At 51.9% G+C, this 13,429-nt stretch overlaps 1 protein-coding gene across 1 annotated transcript in view; it reads left to right on the top strand.

The window, feature by feature from the left end:
* The window catches only part of FAM163B (family with sequence similarity 163 member B), a 22,445-nt gene continuing 9,016 nt past the window's right edge, over window positions 1–13,429 (top strand). Inside the window, exon 1 of the mRNA XM_026860406.1 lies at window positions 1–75. The gene's annotated coding sequence lies outside the window, so the exon portion shown is untranslated. The remainder of the gene's footprint in view (window positions 76–13,429) is intronic.

The following is a 13,429-nucleotide window of genomic DNA, read 5'->3' on the forward strand; positions in this document are numbered from 1 at the left end:
GATGCTCTCCGAGCCGGAGACTTCGGGAGACGCGGTCCTCACCTGAGCGATCCAGCCCAATTCCCCCGTTTGAAGGTAAGCGGGGAGGGCGGCGGAGGCTCCGGACATCCCCCGGCTTTGCCTGGGCTCCTTCACCCCGTCTTTCGCATCGCTGAGGGGGGCGGGGGGTGTGGGGGGGCTTCTGCGGTGCTTTTCCACTTGGTTACTTCCCTCTCCCTCCTCCCGGTGCATCCTGAAGTACCTTTCAAGCAGCGGTGGGATTGCTGCTCGGGGGGGGGACCGGCAGTGAACCCCCGCGTCCCGGGGGAATGCCTGCAAGGGGGGGAGCAGGCAGAGGGGAGCCCCGGCTGCGAGAGTTGGGGCTGGGAAGGGATTTGGAGGAGGGAGACGGAGCGGATAGGGACATGGAGAATTGCACAGCATCGGCTCCCCGATAGCCTGTCTCGGGGCGGGGGGGCTGGTCAAGTCCCACCACCTTAGCCCAGGATGAAAAACACCGCGGTGCTCCCGGCTTGGTTTTCCTTGGCCCTACAACATCTTGAGTTTCAAAGGCATGCCTATGTAAAGGAGATCATGAAAGCATCTCTCAGAGGTGGGGTGGGAAAGCTGCCCCCATCCCGTGCCATGCCGGGGCATGGGGGTCGTGTCCTTCTCTGCCCCGGGGACAGCTCGCCCTCCTCCGGGTGCTTGCGCAGCGTGGGGCTGAGCCCGGCCTCTCCCCATCGCCTCTCTGGGCATCTCACCTGGAACCACGCATCTAGGACAAAGGTTTGTTCCTATCTCATGTCCTGGCCCCAGAGGACGTAGGAACCCCCTACTCCATCCAGATGAGTTTGTAGAGACCCCCCCATCCCCAGGTCAGGCAGCAAACCCACTAGCTCCCACGCCGCGAAGCAATGGTGATGGACAGGAATCCAGAGTTGAAAGCAAGGAAGGCGATAGCACATCCATCTGTAGGTTGGTTTTGTCACTAAGTGGTTAACACAGCAGCTGGCCAGGTCTGCGCTCTCAGAGGCACATGGACACTGTTCAGTACGTTAAAGGTAGTCTGCAGGGCTGTGGGAGGGAGAGAGAAATCCCCCGAGGGAAGATGGCTTTTCATTTCCCCATATCGACTGGTTTCAGACAGGATTATTTATATTTGACATAACAGATCGCCAAACTTGGAAGGTAGTGGGGGTGTGCTCATATTCATTAAGGTAGACAGTTTTCTGACAGAATAAATTAAAGGTAAGAGAAGATTGCACTTTGAGGTTCAACAGATTGTCTTCTAGCCTAAAATGAGCAGTGAAATCAGCATAAAACCTAGATGGTAAAATCATGCGCTTCAGTCTATCTTGATGGATGCCTGTCATTTTAGGAAACCTGGCAGACATCCCGATGTTTAGAGTGCAGGCAGCGCTCCTGGATGACCTCGTTTTGAGCAAAAGTACCCAGAATGATGGGGTTTTTTTTCGTTATTGTATCTCATCTTCACTGAGTAAGCATCCGAATTACAATGCTGTTAAGAGAAAATAGTTTACATAAATTGTGCATGAACTAATCACCTGAACTAGCCTCACACCTGTATTTAGGTGCTTGCCCTGTTGCGATGGCGTGTGAAGAATGGAAGGTTGTTTGCAACCTTTTATGGTTGGTTTTCATCTAGTCTGAAATGAGCAGAAAGATGCATTACGGCTGTCACTTGGTGAAAAGAGATTTCAAACACCTTAAAGACTGTGCAGCTGTAATTAGAAGTGTAACCTCCTTCCTCTGCATGTCAGGATTTCTGTGCAGAAGGATGACAGGACCTCTTAAACGGGGCTGGTGCTCAGTAGATGTAAAGAACTTGAACAAAATCCCCCGCAAAGTGAGTGATGTTGATTTATCACCCCTCAGCCGATCGGTTCTCACTTATGAACGATGTGGGGATGTGAGGGGAGAGGAAGGAAACAGCATTTGTTCCTTTCTGCTTTCTTATCAGTGAACACAGATTACAGTACAGACAGTTCTGAAATACCTGTGCCTACCTGAGGACAAAAGAGTTGCAGAGTGTGACCAGCACCGTGGTTACTGGCTGTATCTCCGCCGTGTTTCTCTTTGCTCTCCAGCAAAGAGATCAGTCTAGCTGTCACGTCTCCTCCTGATCTTTCTCCATTGCAACTGCAGCAGTCCTCAAACCCTCGTGTAGGTGACACGAGAGTCGAGCCTGAAGGTTTGGTCTCCCAGGCTTTGCAATGTATAAGAACGTGGTTAGAAGTGGCTGTTGGTGGAATGTTGACCCAAGTCTTTCTAAAGGTATTTCCATGTCTAAAGCTGAAGAACATCTGCTGACCCTAGAGCCATACCTGAGCACCCCCTTTAGAATCCTTTAAAAGTTTTGCTGGATGCCGGATTCAGAGAGACAATGGTGCTTAATTCCGTCAGGCATTTATGTGCAGCCCAGAGAGCTGAGCTGCGTCCTCGCAGGCTGAAGAAGTCTGTGCCACTGACCTTTGGGCACGTCAGGATACGTCCTCGGTGCCCAGCACATGGGTCAGTGAGGGGTTTTTGCAGCTGGCCAAGCTGTATCTACGTAACTTGGAGCTTTTCATCTGGCTGCGCAGTGCCTGGCTGTATTAGTGCTGGTGTAAGAAATGGGGATAACTTGGTACCTCCTCACTCATCATGTTCCGGTACCTGGCTGTCGTGTTGTCATGGATATGGATAAGGACATGGCCAGTGAAGAGGTGCTTGTTGCTGGCAGGGCTCCCGCAGCCACAGCTTGTGATGCAACTTAAAACATTGAAGAAGAGCAGGGAAGGGATAGAGGAGAGGTGGCAGGTGTTAGGCTTGAATTTGCAACTCGTTCCCATTCTAATTTACACTTCCTCCCTTGTCATTGTGTTATCATCTCCTTCTCTCCTCACGATCTAATTTATTACAGTAGGCAGGATCGTTTCACCTTTTGCTTGAGAAAAAAATCATATCCCAGTACCACAGATTGGCAGCGGGGTGACAAATAGGTTGGGTGATGGACTCTGACCTTCTTCAGACCTTTCGGCCACATTCAGATCACAGCCGAGGCCAACCCAGACAAGGCTGGGACCTCAGGAACCTGCGAGCCCTGCGATCCCCGCGAGCACAGCCCTGAGCAGAGGTCGGCTGGAAACGTTAGGGAACAAAATTAAAACTCATAATAACAATTTGAAACATCCTTGGACCCTTTTCTCCCTGGAAAGTTTGATAACAGCCCACGACCCATTAATAGCAGTTCAGGGCACCAGAGGGAGGACCTGTGTGGTTCTCAAGGGGCCTGTGTCAGGGGCAGCGCAGACAGGGGTCAGGAACGGAGCTGATTTAAGCCAAAATCACAACGCCCACGATTTTGCCCCATCCTACGTGTCCAAGAGTACAGATTTCTCACTGGAGTCGGGGGGGCAGCGGTGTAAGCTGCAGCCTGGGACACTCGGGCACTGGCATCTCCCTCGGTGTGCACTGGTGCTCCTCTTGGCAGGCCATGGAGAGGAGACAAGACATGAGTCAGGGGCTGGGGGAGTTTTGTTCACCCTCTCACTTCCGACAGAGTTTTTATCTTGCTGGTTGAGACAAGCAGCTGTGATGGGTCAGAACTGGAGCTCAGCTTCATTCAGAATAATGGCACAAGATGGGCCGGGACATCATCCCCGAGTTTGCCTGGTCACAGGGATGCTCAGCCCCTCCTCGCTGTCTCCAATGCTTCTCTCCTCATCTCTTAACCTCCAGGACAAAAGCCACCCGCAGCGACACGCTCCCCCAGCGTGGCAGTTTGTGAGCTTGCCAAGCTTTCCTTGACAGCAACCCTGATTTTTTCCCCAGCTGGAAAGCACCTGCCCATGAGCTACGGGGAGGGATGCAGCTCCTGCGCCGGGCTGAGTTGAAGGTGCACGTGGCTCTGCTGCCCTGGGAAACATCTCTCTGCTCCGCAGCTTTTATCAAAGAGATGGAAACTTGTCACATCCTCTCCGCAACAATATCTGACATTATCCAAGCAATTCGCCCTTGGTGTATTTCCAGAAATAGTTAGGCCTACAGTAGACACGGGTGACATCTGGATGCATTACTGTTGCGTTCAGAAACATTCAGTAAGCAAGACAGGAGCTATTGTTTAAAGGTTATTTCAAAAGACTCCCAGCGAGTTATCTGGCTGTGCAACAAGGAAAGCTTTAATGGTACTGTGATAATTACCTTTTTCTGAAGGACATTTAATAGGAAAGTTACCACAAACCCAGCCCATCCTCACCAGGCCAGGGACCTGATCCAACCTGAAAAAGTAAGTTTTTCTCTTTATTTCAGTTCTGGTTGGATCAAGCCCAGGAAAAATACATCTTGCTGTGGCAAGAGCAAGCTGGGGGGCACAGACGGGGGATGTAGGGGAGACCACCAGCAGTTCTACTGTAAAGAAAGTCTCAGTTCAGCATAATAGGGCAGCAGGATTCACATCAGCAGGGAGGGCGAGAGAAAGAGTCCTCCCCAAAGCTCTGAAAAGAAAATAAATGTCATTAGCAGTGGATAAAGCAACCGCCTCTGAGCACCTGAGATGAGGGCGGAAGGCTCTGCAGGGAGAGGGGGGGGCTGGCAAAGTCTGCCAGCATTGGGAGGGCTCAGCGAGGCCGCTGCAGGAGACACTCTGCAGCCCACATCTTTATTCATCATGTCCCTGCTCAGTTAATAGCCTCCTTACAAAAAAAGAAAAGGAAGGGCGAGTGAATTTTTGGCAGAAGCAAAGTGCCAGCCATCATCTCCTTCCCTCGCCCCGGTGACAAGGATGCCGCTCACATGTGGCAGAAGGGAAGAGAGGTGGCTTTGCTGTCACTCACACCAGCCTTACAACTGCGCGCGCCCCTGGGAGAAATCACTCCTGCCTTCTTACCTTGGCCCCAGGGCAAACAGAATTAATTCTCACCGTTAATTTCATTCCCCTTGGAGAGCTGTGATGGGGAGGAAATCACACCGAGGTCGCCCACATCTTTCTTTCGGTTTTGCAACTGATTTTCTCTTGAGAGGGAGGTGAGGGGGGAGCGAGATCAGGGGGTGCCTGTGGAGTTATGGAGCCGCCCGGAGCACTCTGCCTACAGCAGGACCATCCTGTCCTGGCTCCAGCCTCCTCTGTCTCATGTGGTGCTGCCGTGAGGCTGGGTCAGTGCTGCAGAGGAGCCCTGGCAGCAGGTGCCAGCGGGGGGCTGTTGAGAGCCCACACACCCCAGCCTGCGCCTCCCTGTCTGCCTTCTCCCTTCTGATCATCTGCTGGTGCTCCAGGCCTGCCCTCCCGCCGGTCAGCCGCTAACTAGCACAGAAACTTAGGTGGTGAGAACCATCAGAAGCTGCCAGCCTGAAAAATAGGCTGTGGTGAGAAAGCGTGTAGTTTTTTTTTCTTTAAATTGCCACTAAACTCCAGCTTAGACTTTTCCAAGGCTGCACTGGTTGGCCTCTCTTGGGCAGAGGATAAAGGAGATGATCTTCTTGCCAGGTGGGGGACAAGCACTGCCAGCTTTAGGTCTGGCTTTGAGGCCGTGCTTTTCTCTGGGCACAAGTTCATCACAGGGTCTGAGCCGCAGAAGCTCATAAGCTCATTATACTGGGGGGATTGCAAGCGGTGGGTGTGCCACACAGCTGGGATTTCTTTCTGCTGGAGGGGACTCTCAGCAAACTGAGAGGAAAAGTCCTTCGGGGTTTCATTTTTTTTTCCTGTGCAGAGCAGCCCCTTGTTCCGCAGCTGCTTGAAGATCTAGGCTGGACCATAATGGACAGAAGTGGCCTCTTCTAGCGTTGCCTGTTCCACGTGTACCTGCAGAGCTGGCATCAGTCAAAGCCAGGCTGTCTCTTTACTCACTGAGAGTTTCGGACTGTTTGAGGTTAAAGGGAAAAACACATCAGCGTTAATGAAAGGAAACTGGCTGCCTGGGGGAGGATAAATATCCAGATTGCTGGGTGATGTGGCTGCTTTGAAACCCTCTGGGGACTGCCGCAGCCTTGTGATGGATTCAGAAGTCATCATCTCCCCCAGCCTCTCCCCAGCTTAGTTCACTTCCACTGAAGCGGATAAAAATGTCTCGAGATTCAAAGACTTGTAAACTGGAACCTATCATAACAGAGAGACGTCTTGGACTTTGTTGTAAAAGATGATACACAGGCTCCTTCAAAGCGGGTATTTGCTGTGATGGTGCGGGAGCGTGCCGGGAGACCGAGGGAGTTCACAGGCAAGTGCCAGACGAGTCCCCAAAGCCGCTGCGTTACAGTGTGTGCAAATCGCAGCTCTGCTCAAACATCCACTTAAAGGCACCAGTGCCTGTGAGAAAAAATAACTTACCTGCAAATAGCTTTGCTCAATTTTATTCCCAATATTCCACCTTCGCTCCTCTGGGTTGCGCGGTTCTTTTCATCAGAAATAATACAGTGTTTTCTGAGGGGTCCGGCAGGGACATTGCAATCCCAGTACAGAGCTCCTGATCCGAAACCCACGTTTGATTCCCTGTTTAAGCAGAGGGTGCTGCTTGGGCTCTGCCGTGTGATTTACATCGGGATTCCCTTTGCTCTCAGAGTGGATTTGTTTAAAGACTTGTCATGGGTCTTCCTGCCTGAGCTTTGGCAAATGATTAACTCTCTCCTTTATCCGTTGCCTGCCTTCATAGCTAGCTTACAGCTTGTGCAGTGCTCTCCCTAACCCGTGCCTGCCTGCACTGGCCCTGCAGGCAGTGATGCTCCTTCTTCCTCCTGGATTCCCACCCTTGCGTCCGCAGAACAATAGCATGCATGTTGTCACTCTTTAGCTGTCTCAATATACGTGAATTACATAGCAAGACATGATGCTTTTTGCAGCAATCCAAGCTGAACTCCCGCACTGGGGAGAAAATACAGCATCGGAGGTTGCCAGAGGCTCAGGTTTGAGCAAGTGCTGCCGTGTCCTGGCTGCCGGAGGGTGCCCTAGGAAATGCATGGCCTGGCTGTTGGGGATCTCTCCCTGTCTCCTCTGCAAGCTGGTGCAAGCAGGGATTTACAGGGATGCAATTTATAAGACTCTCATGTGGAAGGAAAAGGAGGTGTTTTGGTTTGATTGGTGTCGCCTGCTGGGTAGCTTGTAGAGGAGTTTTTAATACAACAGGGACATGGCAAAGTCTGGGACTTGTACAATGCAGGCTTTGAGACGCTCAAGGCCGACCTGGCCTCAGGCCCAGAGGAGCACTCAGACTTCGGCACGTAGACCCCGCAGCACGAGGACTTCTTATCTACAGGATAAGGAACAGGCTACAACTAGAAGAATTGCAGACTCTGCGGAGAAACTAACAAGAAACGAAACTAACAAGAAACGAAACTGCTTAGCAAGGCTTACGACATGGAACATGATCAGTACACTCTCTCCAATCACAAAAGCAGCCTGAGCGCGTGGACAGCAGCAATTAACCAATGATGAGCTAGAATTTTGCAATATGTATGAGCTGATTAACACGGCTATTTAAGTGATCATAAGCAACTAATAAATGAGACTTGCTGATGACCAACTGGTGTCCGCGTCTCCCTTCTCCGACAGTAGCTAAGCCCTGGAAAGATTAGTGGTGGGATCTGGGGAAAAACAGCCATGCCGCGAGAGTGGGAGTGGAGTTGGGATAATCAGTGTTGATTTGGGTTTGCTGTTAGGTGAATTTCGTGATTGTATTGTTATATTGCATAAAGGAAGGGCTGGGGGAATAATTCGAACTTGTGTCTGTCCTGTGGGTTTCCTTTGAGAGGCCTTTCCCTGCGCAGAGACAGGCATAGAGCTGTGGGGTTCAGCTGTGCCCGTGGCTGCAGCTCTGCCAGGAGCATGCCCCTGGCAGAGAGCGGGGCCGGACCCCCCTCCTCCATCCAAACTCATCAAAGCACTCGAAAGGTGTTTCTCAAACCTCTCCAGGTGACTTCTCTGATCCCGCTGCCACCAAAGCCATCCCTTACTGATCGTGCTGAAGCCAGGGACTTACCCAGAGAGGGGCAGCTCTGGTCTGCAGCCGGGTGCTGGCATCGCTGGGCTCATTGCGGCTCGGGCAGAAGCTCCCAGGGCACCTCAGGGACATGAAAACCCGTTCTGGGCCGTAAGGAGTGCCAGACGTGTCCCCTGTGCAGGGCATCGCAGAGCAGAGGAGCGGCGTAGCTGAGATTTCATCCTGGGGGGCTGCTGCCTCTTCACGGCTGCTTCGATCCGGGTTTGTGAGCAGGATGATCCCTGCAGGGGCTGGTATCCCCTCTGGCCAGCACTGGATGTGACATCCCGTGGGCAGGCATAGCCCCTTGAGATAATGACAAGCATAATATATATGCAATTAATATTAGACAGTTCGAGCTTGCTTTTGCTGATTTACATCAGTTTAACATTATTGTCTTCTCAAGAGTTATTCCTGTTTCTCACAGTAGCTCGTGGGAGCAGATTCAGCCCACAGAAAGTGGGGTTTTCTTAGTTGCACATATTTTGCCTTGTGTTTCTGGCATCACATCTTTGTTTTTGTTGTATTTTTAAATAAAACAAAACAGGTTATAGAAAACACAAGACTGTGATACTCGTTTCTGAGAAACCAAGGACTGATCTTACTTGCTTTCTGGATAGCTTTGTAAATATTGTGTTTTATTGGTGAATGTGAGGATTAACAGACAAAGGGCTGGTCTTTAAAATACTTTCTGACTTGTCTGGGAGTAAATATAAAGCATGAGTATTGCTGGGCTACGGCACTTCTGTGAACTGCAGAGGGTTAGAGTTGCCCAGTCTCAGAAATGCGTAGCACTGGCACGGTCTTGTTGTAGCCAGTGCTTGGGGTCTGATCAAAAATAGAAGATTTCCAGAAATGAATACAGACGAGAACATTTGTAGGAACATGGGAAAAAAAAAAAAAAGTGCTTTGGTAGGAATGCTAACATTGCCATTTAACCTGAATATCACAATCTTGTGCAATTTCATGATATCCTAATTAAACCAGCCAGAAGCAGAGCTGAAGCATCCTGTGATCACAGTGGAAATTCCTGGGCTGGCACATGCTACCCCATCTCCCTGCTGTCAAGCCCAGGACCAGTGGCAGCCAGGTTGCAGGGTGTTTTATTTAGCAGTCCCCCTGTGATTCTGTGTTTTGAGAGAGCAGTGGATGTACTCCCGGTTCCCAGAGGAGATCTGCGGTCTGTTTAACCTTGCGAGGGGCATCTCCCGAGTCGGGAACCTGCATTTCGATGGGCTCTGGTCTGCCAACCAGGTACAGGGCAGTGAAGCTGCCCACATTTGCATTTTGTAAGACTTAAACTTCTCTGTTAAGCAGGTTTCTGTAGGGTTTACCATTGAGGCTGGCTGTTAACGAAGTGCTCACTGTGGTACTGCAGCATCAGCGTGGCCGGGGTGATGTCTAGAGAGCTCAGAAAAGCAGCGTCGGTTCAGTGAAAGGTTTTGCTACTTTGGTTATGGGTTCCCAGTTCCTCACAGCTGCAAGGTGAGCTCTGGGCAGAAAGTGTTATTTAACAGTATAACATACCTGCTTCCCAGCGAGTTCAAGCCAACACGTTCAAGCGAAGCGAGCTCACTGTGCAAGTGGAAAAAGGTGAAATTCAGCTGAGATTTGGAGGGTGGAGTGGGGCAGTGCTGGCGTGTGAGTCTTCTCCCGCTTCCCAGGATGGATGGAGGTATTTCTACATGCACATCCCTAGTGGGGTACATGACCTGACACCCCCGGGGCTGCAGGGAGCCCAGCCCAGCCCATGGCAAGTACAGCTGCTGTTGGAACCCTGACCTGTCCACCCGTCAGCAAGGCCAAGGAAGGGCTCACACAGGAGTGATCCAGGACACTGGTCTAAGGCTTGGCTTTCCAAGAGAGGATACCTGGCGTTTTCTAGTCCTTTGAGGTGCTGCAAGTCAGGCGTCATTTAAGCAAGTAAGGCAGAGACTGCAGCCTGCTCAGGAAGATGCCAGCACTGATCTGCGGCAAACACGAGTTGCTGGGAGTGCAGAGCCTGACGCGTGCAGGCACCAAGCACCAGCAGAAGCGGTGGGAGCTCCCTGCCCCACCAGCCTCGCCTGCCTCGGTTTCCCACGGCGTTCCGTGCTGGTGGCAGCATTGCTCTGGCTCCTGGGGATGGTGAGGAGATGGCAGAGCGAGTGTGAGGGAGCACGAACCACCGCATCGCTCTCCCGGGCCTCCCGAGCATCAAGGAGTCATTTCAAAGACAGGGGTTGCGTTGTCTTAATGCTGACGCTAGGCAAAAAAAATCCATCACATGTGTTTTGATTTCTGAAAGATGCTGTCCCTGGGAACAGTCGATATTTCAAACATTTGATCCCAGCAGCTCTGTTAAGCCCACATGGTTTTGAGTAGAGCAATTTGTGTGAAGGTTTTTCTCTGTTTCTTTATTCGCCTCATGACCGTTTTCAGCTGAGCTATATGAATTACTTTATCTTTTCCTCTTTTTTGCTTATGATTTTGTTGTTGTGGGTTGTTGTTTGTTTTTTTTTTTTTCCCTCTGAGTTAATTCGCTCCCTCTTCTATCTCCCAGGAAAAGCTGTAACAGAATTAAGGTGAGGAAAAAAGGAAAATTTACTGGAACTGATTCAGTGTAAGTTGCCAAGAATCTGAAAATTACCCTCTCAGACAGTCTGTATTAATTCCCCTGATGCAGCAATGATAAATCCTTATTAAAAAGGATAACATAAGGAGATTTTACTGCCTGTAGGAAGACTCCTGGTCACAAGCAATGAGGAAGCCCATTGCCCTCTTGCTCACGATTAGAGGGGTTTGTAAGTGTGTGTGTCCTTCCCCACGAGCCGCAGTCCAGACGCCAGCCCTAAGTGGTGATGTCCCTGCGTTCCCAGGTCCTGTGGGCAGTGACTCTGCATTGGCAGCAGCACTAAATCTCTGCAGATCCACTGCTTGATCCGGCTCCCCGTCTCTGGAAGTCCAGACCTGGGAGCACCATGCAGACAGTAATTTAAGTGAAGCAGATTTTGGCTTCTGACCACGTCGAGCAGCATGGGGGTGCGTGTCTCGCTTGCCCTGCTGGCGAGGGGGGGGCTGTGAGGGCTCCTTCCCTCCCCACCTGCAGCTGCAGCTCGTGCCCCATACAGGCCATGGGTCAGGCAGGGCAGGGAGCGCAGCGCTAGACGCAGCCTCCCATGCCAGTCCTTAATATTTATTTCCAGAATCCCCGAGCTGCCTCTCCCCTCTTCACTTCTTTATTCATGCACCATGCTACCTTGCTGGGTTGGAGTGGGAAAAACACTCTGCTTGATTCTTGTTACACGAGCTGAACCTGAGCCTTTGCCAGAGCAATGTAAAGCTGTAGCTATGGAAACTCCCTATCCTTTTTTATGATTTTTTTTTTTTTAAGGCAAGAACATATATCTCTTTGGAGATCCCAGGTCGGGCTGCTGGTGCATGAGTGGTTGTTCAGGCAGTCCCAAGGGCTTGTCCCGGGAGATGCTGGGCGGTCGGCCACAGCCAGCACCCAGGGATTCACCCGGTGTCACGCAGCAGCAGGAGCTGGAAGCGCAGACCCAGGTCACACCACAGGGAGTCTGTGTCACAGAGGCAGAGGAGTGGGGACTGATGTGGTAAGTGGGTTGCATGGAGAGCTGGAGCCCAGGGCAGCTCAGGAGATGGCACGTGACCACAGGGTGCTGGGGGGGCAGTGTGGGGCTGCTGAAGGTGTCACCAGCCATCACCGAGCACCCACAGCTGGGGGGGGCAAGGACAGAGGGGAGCTGGTCCCCCTCCCACCCGTTACTGCAGCTGAGTGGAGGGTGGTCCCTGGAGCTCTCAGGTTGCTGCATTTGATGAGCACCAAGGAAATGTTTGGCCCTTCTCCCTCCACCCCAGCCTGTTTAAGTCTGTAAATCTTGAGCAAATGAGAGCGAGTTGTGCAGCTCACAAAGACTTCAATCTGCTGAGGATCTTCCATCCCACGGAGCTGTGTTCATACCCCTGGGAAATGCAAAGCTGTTGGATTTATTACTTGCTGGAAACATACACTGTACGTGTCCTTCCTTCCCCAGTCCCCGATCGATGGCTCATCTGCATCTCAGGATCGATGGCTCATCTGTGTCTCAGGACATCCGCAGGGGCCACCAGGTCAGGTGTGGGGACTCATCCTTCCCAACCACTGGTGTGGAGGGTGGAAAGAGAGTGGAGCTGATCCCAGCTTGCAGCTTACCCAGTGCCTGGCCTAAGGGAAACCAACTTAGTCTAAAAATGGGCTGATATTTGATAGATTTCAAGCAACGTAACTTCAAAAGCAGAGTCTTAACCAGCCCAGGGCTCAGTTTCCCTTATCTGTAAAATGGGTATTTGCATAGCAATGCTTTCCCTCTCAGGCTTGGTACTGCTTCATTTGCCAGAGCCAGAGAGGGGCCAAGGCCAGAGGCCCTGGGCTGAACCAGGGCTTTAGCTCAGGTGTTGCACAAAGGCTGAACGTGCAGCTGGGGCTGGCTGCTGGCTGCATCCGCTGCTGCTCTGCTCCGTGCCACGCAGGGATCTGCATGGCTTTGTGGCTGCCACAGGGAAAAGCTAAAAGGTGCAAACACAAGCTTGGAGGCACGTAGTGTTTCTGATAGCAAAGGGCTGAATCCCAGCAGCACTGATTCAGTCCATCTCCCCCAGCCCAGTCGCTGCAATGAGGCTCCATGCAGATGCCACTGCACAGCCAGAGCCAACAAATCCCTGGAGCTAAAGCAGCCACTGCTGGGAGGGCCACCATGAGAGCTGCTGCCCCTGTTGCCAAGACCTTGCTCTCCCTCAGCCCAGTGTCCCTGGCCCATGAGAGCTTTGTCCCCACGACTGTTGTGGATGGCAGAGCTGGACCCATCCCAGTTGCGGTGTCGGTGCCCCAGTGGCTAGGAGGCAGCTCCAGCTCCCAGCCAGGGTTGTAACCTGCGGAGAGCTCAGTCGGTGACTCTGTGTGAGTCTCTTCCAATCTGCATGCCCCAGCAGTCCTGTCTGAGCCGTGAAACCCTGCTCTCGAGGCATTTCCCTGGAGATGGGACAGCAGGAAAGCTGCTGGGAGCTATTGGTGTAAGGCACCAGGTCCCACAGGGCTCAGGCGTCGGGCTCTGAGGGCATCAGCGGCTGGCTTTCAGCCTGAAGAGCTTGAAATCCAGGTGAATGGAGCAATTCTGGAAAGACTTGCTCTATCAGAAGGCAAATTCCTTTCTTTCCACCTTCGGTGCATTATTTCAGCAGTGTTTTCTGACAATTAGGGCTTTTTCATGTTTCCGCCGGCACTCCAGCAGACTGTGCCTGGCTGGGGGGATGCCGTGATGGTGGTGATGGAGAGGGAGCAAGGCCTGCCCGGTGAATTGGGCAGGGAAAAGTACTAGTCAGGAGTAAGATTTATTGTTAGTTCTTAGTAAGCTAACCCAAGTTTTTCAGCTTGGCCGGGGGACATTTCCAGCCTGAAAAGTTGCCCTGCTAGGAGAAGTCTCTGGGGTGGGCGGGTG

This window comes from Athene cunicularia (genome assembly GCF_003259725.1).
Source record: "Athene cunicularia isolate RWA chromosome 17 unlocalized genomic scaffold, athCun1 chr17_part1, whole genome shotgun sequence".
In the NCBI taxonomy this organism is placed as follows: domain Eukaryota; kingdom Metazoa; phylum Chordata; class Aves; order Strigiformes; family Strigidae; genus Athene; species Athene cunicularia.